Source organism: Oncorhynchus masou, chromosome 13, assembly GCF_036934945.1.
Source record: "Oncorhynchus masou masou isolate Uvic2021 chromosome 13, UVic_Omas_1.1, whole genome shotgun sequence".
In the NCBI taxonomy this organism is placed as follows: Eukaryota; Metazoa; Chordata; class Actinopteri; order Salmoniformes; family Salmonidae; genus Oncorhynchus; species Oncorhynchus masou.
This window is the reverse complement of record NC_088224.1, coordinates 51,603,475-51,611,893: the sequence shown is the minus strand read 5'-3', so window position 1 is coordinate 51,611,893 and position 8,419 is coordinate 51,603,475.

The following is an 8,419-nucleotide window of genomic DNA, read 5'->3' as shown; positions in this document are numbered from 1 at the left end:
CAACCGGTTCCAATATCCCTTCCTAAAATTAATGAGTACCGTGTGAACGTTCCCACAACGTTTTAAAGTGAAGTTGCATAAGACCCTTCACCGAGTCTAAAAATAGAGGTTGGAGAAGAGGAACATTCAATTACAGAACGACTGTAACTGACATTTAGTTCCAGCGCTTCTCCTCCTAACTAAAGAAAGATGTTTGAGAAGAGGAACAGAAAAAGAGAAGCTCCAAGATAAGACCATTCCCTGAAAACATCTATTTCCTGAAACAGAAAGGACCCCCTTCTTGAAAATCAGGGTTGTTTGACCTGCATGTGGGATGTTATACAATCACATGTTGTGGATACAGCACTGGGAAATGCTGGTATGCATGACATGTATACTTTTAGATAGGTTAGCCTCCATAGCCACCAGAGCTCTTTTGGAAATTAGACCTCTCTATATTTTCATAAAAGAACGTTGCCTTTGAGAGATTTGCCTTATTTATGAAAAACTATCAAGGGATAACTCACACACTGAATAAACAGCGCTCATATGTTATAAGAAGCTGAGATAAATGAAATGTTGAACGGGAATATGAGAATCGACCTGGTTTAATACAAAAAAAACGCTATATGCTCTCTGTTTAGCAGAATCCTATGCTGTTACCTGACATCCTGTCAAGTTAACGACTTGGAGCTGACACAGGTGTCCTTGTGAGGTTTTCCAATCTTGTCAAACATGTAGAAAGTGTAACAGTTCAATGAGTTGCAATGCTGGCATAAATAGCATAGAGAATGGCTCTCCCAGGAAGAGGGGCGTGCTACTTTTATCTGTATTTATCTTGTCTCTACCTCCCTAGCCCCTACCCAGAGATCAGTTGGAATCTGACATTCTCGTGCATGTGGGAGTCAAGAACAGAACATCCGTGAGTTTAACAGCTGTTCTCATAAAAACACACCTTTGTCTCTCATCTGAGAACTTGAAATGGCCTGTGTCTGGACTGGTCAACACTGAGTCGTCGTCTCTGTCTGCATGGCCAGCAATGAAAAGGGAGTGACTCACAAGACCGTATAACCATTACGCCTGGTCTGAAGATGACAAACAACCCCTTTTTAGCTGAAATGCAGAGAATCGTAAACGCGATCTTCACTGACCGTTCTCTGAGAAAGTAGTTGGCATGTACAAGGCACGTAAAGGTTGAAATGTTGCTGCTCTGTGAATGTGAAGAATTTGGGTATGATGGCTATAGGTTCATGGGTCATGATAGGGCCTGCAGCTGCAGCAGACATTCTCCTGGAAGAAGGCCTGCTGATGGAGGGGTTTAAAGCAATAGCGCTGTCATCCAGCCCACACACGGACCTTTTACCCTAGTCATTTACAGAAAAACAGCCACGGAAAAATCTCTGTGCCTAGGGAATGCTCTGTGCAGAGAAAGAAAGAAAGAACAAAAGAAAGAAAGAATGGGGAGGAGAGATACATGTACCGGGCAGTCCAAAATGGACCTGCAACTTCAAATCATTTGTGTTGCTCCTTTAAGCTAAACAAATTGCCAGCTGCTACCTATCATTGTTGTCTCTAAATGCACATGAATGTACATACTTCTTTTGAAGACATAATTCTTTTGGATGAAAAGAGGACTCCAGGCTACACTTGAGCTTCTTAAACTTGATATACAGCATGTATAAATTATAATCGAGTTATATTGAAATAGCTTCCCTTTTTTCGGGCCTGCAAATTGATTTTTCGAATACAAATCGATAAAAAGAAAAAGTCTGCGTGGCCCTCTGTTGAATTTTTAAATCTGAATGTGGCCCATCCCTGACCTATCCCTGATGCATGAGTAAAGGTAACCCATTTTTTTTAAAGAAAAACTAAAACACGTAGACAAAACTATCTGGCAGTCTCACTTGATGCGTTTAGTTCCTCTATGAGTTTCAACTATCGTGGTGAGTGCAGATTTAATCTCTTATGATTAACATTCCAGAGAACATATCTCCAAAACACTTTCACTGACAAATGCAGTTTAAAGAACAAAGTTTATTTGATCAATCATGATACGGGCCTGTACAGAGCTTCTAGTGAGGTCAGATTACCACAGGTCCCTTTTTACTGAGAAGCGTTGCGTCTCGTCCCGGTTCACTGTTATTAGGGACGCCATTTCACACCCCCTAAAACACATCTACTTCTTGGAGTTTACAATTCTCGGACAATTGTTTGACTGAAGAGTTTCTGGAAACAAGTCTCAAATGACGTTGAATAAATGTGTTATGAAGATGGTTATGAATGATACTGAAACACTCATGAAGGTGATGACCGGTTTTTATAAAGGTGAATGCCTGTGTTACCAAGTTACTTTGTCCATTTGTTTGTCCTGTATTTGCCTTATGTAGTCTTGCCCACTTGACCCAGTTCCCTTTCGAACGCAATTGTGTTTCCGTTTCACAACTTCCGTCAACGCTAGCGAATTACCTCCGAGCGGTGGCCAGCTAACAATTAAAAATGCGCAACATTAACACATCTTAACATATACACAAAAACAAAACATGGCTCACATTTGAGAACACACACAAATGGCTTTTCGTCGGGTCGGATGGTATCACCATACCCCATCCGTCCATGATTAATAATTGGGTGGATGACATGATAAAGTTACATATGGGGACATTTTTTATTACTTCATGCTCTCCTTGGGAGCAAGATGGTTCCACTATGAAAAATTACAAGAGTACAGAGGCCTGTCAGTACCTCCACAGTGGTAAGGTGGGCCGAGTTCTTCTTCACCAGGAGGGAAAAGGATTGGTATTCGCAGAAGGCCGATGTTCAGCCCAGCCAATCATGCAGCTCTTACCACTCTGCATGGGTACCTGGATCCAACAACGGATCAGGAGAGACGGCTGGATGGGCTTGCATCGCTGGCCTTGGAAGGTCATGCAGCCTCAATTATGTGGAAGGTTGGCTAATAAGCAAAGGCGATAGCATTTCTATGTGTAACATTACTTAACAGAAGCGATTACACCGTCCAAGCAGCCGGCGTGTGTTGTGGTGACAGACACTATAATCCATAGGCTAACGTTAATGATTGTTCTCAGATGATATCTATGCTCAATCTCCGCATTACTTAGTCTTGCAATTTATGCATAGCCTATTTTCTCTGTTCCTTTTATAGATGAAAGTGCGCAATACTGCCTTATCTAGACACAGAATGAAAAAGTAGTCACGCTTAAACATTGGCCCAAAGGTTTTGTTGGATGAAAGCTGAATTGAGAATGTCACGATTTATTGGTTATGTTAACATGTATTTGTGGATCAACAGAACTGCTGGTATTCATGTGGGTAATCCTGTCAAATCTCATGCCGGTGAAACAAGGTTTATGGAGTCTAGGCGAGTAAGGTATTAACATGTATTTAAACATGTCAGCATCACATGTATTTCTTTAGTGTTATTGTTTTTCTGGGTGAATAAGTTGGTAAAATATCCTTGTGGTTGGGGGGGGTAATGCCTAAAGTATGGTCAGTATAAGTATAAGTCATCTCATTGGGAACAATAGCAAGGTACATTTTTGATAAAAACGTGCATGTGTTTTGATTAAGTTGGATCACATAGTCCTCAGTCACACAGTTGTTAATAAGGGGATTTTCTCTGAATGTCTTTTTTTGTGACAAAAATTCGATCACAGGTGCAGAATGCGGTGTCCAGTAGGCGAACTGGCATAGCCTGCACAGATAAGCAGAGACAATGGTATGCAGGGACTTGGAGGAACCTTGAGCCAATGTGGTTAAACAGCATTGACTTCACACACCATAAGGACCAGTGACCAATATGCAGAAAAGCGTCCAGAATGTCCACCCCTGCCACCCACTCCTGCATGTGAATCTGCCTGTGGGTCGTCTGCTCTATACGTGTGTTAATGCTGAACCGACAATAATATCACAGCCAGTAGCATCCCAGGTAAAATTGGACAGAAAGCAATATTTATTTGTGGCTGTACCATTTTAATGTATTTGAACTGATGTGTGTCTCTTCTGTTCAATGCTTTCAAACTCCATATAATAACTAAATATAGATTCTCTACTCTTTCACAGCCACATGGAGAGCATGTCAGTTACAACTGCCAGAAGTGACTGTCCTTCTACAATGAATTTGTGAAACTTGAGCCAACCCAGTCGACTGTTTTGGAACAGATCACAAAGGAGCGGACTGCCTCACACTTGTGGCATGACTCAATGAAGCTTCGAGTTACTGCAAGCTCAGCTCAGTCCCTGACAGGGAATCAACCAACCCTGGGAAGTTTCTCCAGGAGCATCTGTATCCCAGCTTCCGAGGGAATGCAGCCACATGCTACGGGAAACATAATGAACCGATGGCCACCTCGTGGCTGGAAGACTGCGGATACTCTGTGGACCACAGAGGCAGTGTTGTCAGTGTTGAAGAGCCACGGCTATCAGCAAGACCTGACGGAGTGCTGAACTCCAAGGTGCTGTTGGAGATCAAGTGTACTGTCATGGGGAAGGGCTGTGATTCTCTGGATGATGTCTTCAATGGGAACGCCTGTGATGTGAAGGCGGTGGAGGGCACACCCCGACTGCAACCACATGACTGCAACCACATGACTGCAACCACATGGGCCATGTGGCTACTACATGCAGGTACAAATTGTTATGTTTTGCACAGGACTGAGAGAAAGTAAGGTGCTCCTCTGGACTCTGTCCCAGCAAGTTGTCATCCCTGTTCCCTATGACGTACAGTCCTGTGCAGAGGCTGTCCTGAGGTTGAAGGCATTCTACTGTACTTTACACACATGCTGCCATTTATTGTTGAGGAGCATCAGATTGTCACTGAGTGACAAATATATGCAGCTCTGTAGAAGTATGTAGTCAGATGTCTTTCCTGTTTGCAGTTACTATTAACACATTGTGTTTCATTTAAAAAGCTTCGACTTCATGCGTCAACAGTCACAGTATTGTGGAAATGTGTTTTTATGGCTTTGTTTTTTTATTGATATTAATGAGTAAGTAAAACAAATAATTAAGTCGAGCTGTTATAGAATGAATTGAAATGTATTTCACGTACCTTTAGACAACTATAATTCATATTGGGAAATCGACACTGTGAATGGCATTCGACTGGTCAGTTCATTCAGCATCTTCATGAGTGATACCACCACACAGGCTACACAGGACAGCACAGATCCAAAGTATTTTGTCCATTTTAGATGAGACGTTGATTGGCAGTGTCTGTTAGATGATTCGAAACTGTTTGAGCCTTTGAATTACGCGTTCCACATGAACCCTCATGTTAGCTATCCGTCTTGTACTTGTGGTGTCCTCCTGTGAAAGCTGTGCGCCACTTTTTGTAAAGGCGGGAATTGTTCATTTGACCTTCCTCTCTTGGAGCCGATCATGTACTGTGAAGCCCCGGTCAGCTATGACCTCATCACCTGGAGAGAGGTACTCCAGGAACCCAAAATCCGATGTTATACTGTATATTTGTCGCTACATCTACCTCCATACTGTATGCCGAGGAGATGAACATCACTAGACCACAAGGAGCAATGGCCACCAAGTACTTGATAGTGTTCTGGGTGTAGTAATGGCTGAATGACTCCCCCCTTGAATCCAGATTCTTGCTCTTCTGTAAAGCCGTTTCTGAGCAGTCAATAATGCAGGTTGTTCATGGGTAGTGGTCCTTAAAACATTGTGGCATTGTAGCACGGATGGTCTCCCTGAGCAACCGTGGAATGTACTCCCTCGGATTCTCTTCCATCATGTCAATCAAATAACTAATCACTCAACTGACAATCCTCTGGGAAACACCAAACCTTTCTGCTAGGTACTGTTGCAGCAAGTTAGGCTTCAGCTTCATCAGTGTCACCAGGAGTTGGTCTAACTGAAAACTCTCTTCGTAGAGCGGTAGGAGATGTTCCGTTTCGTACCAGGGCAGGGTTTTGTAGAGAGGTGCTTCTGGGCACTGTGCCCCTGCCTCACAGGTAGTGGGCTTTACATGATCACCTGAGCAGTAGTTGTGATCACTTAGAGATGGGTCTTCCCATTGGGCTTGGGCATCTTTCTCTGAAGGCATATCCATTCCTTCTATCTGTGTTGGCCAATCCCCATTTTCAATTTGGTGAATTTGGCCTGTTGTGTCATCTGTTAAGAAATCATGGTGGCTTGTTAAACATGTCAATGGACAATTAATAACAAAACCGTACAATAAAACACCATACTGCATGGACACTACTAATAATATTTAATAATCATAATAATTAAGTATATATAAAATGGGAATGTTTTAGTTCCAGAGGAAATAAATTGTACTATTATGAGACTGTGCTTAGATACAAGAGCAAGACACAAAATGAGAGCAGGCAAACTGCTCAAACGTTTGACATACCTGTCATTGATGACTGCCTGACTAACACACAACGCTTCGTCATGAGTGGAGCATCGTAGCCACGCCATTTTTCTGAGTAAGGATGCTCCACTGTAGGCTTCTTGACAAAGAAGTGTTTGGAGCACACAAATTGATGTTTTTTTGTGGTTTCTTTAGGTTCAGCGCATTAAGCCAGAGCCTCAAAGACTCTGCGTCTCCAGGAGGTGGATGCAGGTCGTATGGGGCTCCACAGATACATTCAGATCGACCTAGAGGTTGGTGTTCAAAACATTGCAGTTGTAAAAACTGCCTCCCCTTATCCACTTATTGTGACAGCCTCGCACTGAACATATAATGCATGTCATGTTGATCGATTTTAGGATTTTGTGCGGTTCTGTCAGTGTAAGACTATCAAGCTCTCAACGAAAATTAGTACTTTTGAATGCGCTAGCGTCGCGCAAATTTTGCCGGAAATAGAAACACAATTGCAACTAACTCACCGCGATCACTGGGACGTTCCAGAAGAAGGGATTTCATGCCCTCAAATTTGTTCTGTTTAAAATGGCAAAATGTATATATATTTTTTTGCTACCGTTTTTGCTGTTGTTTCTCAGTAATAATACTAGCCACCTACCAATTTTATTAAAATGGCCTTAGGGAGCCCAGATAGGACCCCAATCTCCCAACTAGCTACCAAGAAGACATTTTAGGCTGTCAATGAAGTTAGACTAGCAAGCTTGACTAACTATCTTAGCTGGCATGCCTGCTGGCAAGGCCGGTATAATTAAGAAAAGCAAGCAATTACAGTGAATCATATTTATTTTCTTTCAAAAAAATAACCACAAATCAGGAGGGTACAGACAGCTCAAGAGGTATGCTTAGATATGCAGAATTATATATGTTTTTTTTTTTACATAGAATTAAGCGTAATGATTATGGCTCAAGATTGCAGGAAAAAAGGTGTTTCAGGTGTTTGAAAAATGCAAAATTCTCCACCTTAGTCACCAGGTCTACTTATCAAATTTTAACTAGTTTAATGTGAACCCTCAGACTTCTGGTCTTCCTTCCCTCTTCTCGCCCCAACCTGGGCTTGAACCAGGGACCCTCTGAACACAGCAACAACAGTCACCTCAAAGCATCGTTACCTATCGCTCCACAAAAGCCAAAGCCCTTCCAGAGCAAGGGAAACAACTACTTCAAGGTCTTAAAGCGAGTGACATCGCCAATTGAAATGCTACTAGCGTGCACCGCTAACTAGCTAGCCATTTCAGATAACTAACATTAGCATGTTAGGAAGAAAAATGTTGCAAACTTTTTGGAAAACCTTTGGAAGGTCTTGTTGTTTTTACTATGGAATGTCAAGCTTTCTTTGAAAGAGATACAGTAGTTAACCTTTTTTAAATCAACAGAAATACCTTTAAAGCCCTTTGGCAAGAGAATATAAGATGTGACACTTGCCCAAGGCACTTATAATAGGGTATGATTGATTACTTTTTTAGTTATCAATTATTTAATAAAACATTGCATTCTTAAAAGCAAATTCAGTAATGGGTTGTTGTTCAATTAAATGGATGTTAGAAGTGCCCCAAAAAATAAATGCCCCCCTGGAGTCGATGTCTACGCCACCGCTGAAATTGAATGAGCATAATAAAACAATCCCCATAAAAATCAGTTAATTTAAGAATAATATTTGATTAGACTTTCAGACTAAACTTTGAATATTATCACTCAGTTTTTTTTTGTTCTAAACAAAAAAAACGAATCAGCTGTCTCCAATGTTTTTAATCAGAAAATAATCACAATATCCAAAAGCTGTGGTGACATTTCCTCTGTCTTCAATGTCTCTTCATCCACTTTTAATAGTTATACAAGGTAGCAGTGAAATACACATGGTTGATGACAGTTGCGATTTTAGCATGTAAATCTTGGTGGGGCAAAAAAACAGAAAAGGTGGGATGCCTGCCAGCAAAGTCAAAACACAACACAACACTAAACAATACATGAATTGTACTATAACGGTGACGAACGGTACCCACAAACTAGGGCCGACATGAAGCTGTCCCAACAGCAGAG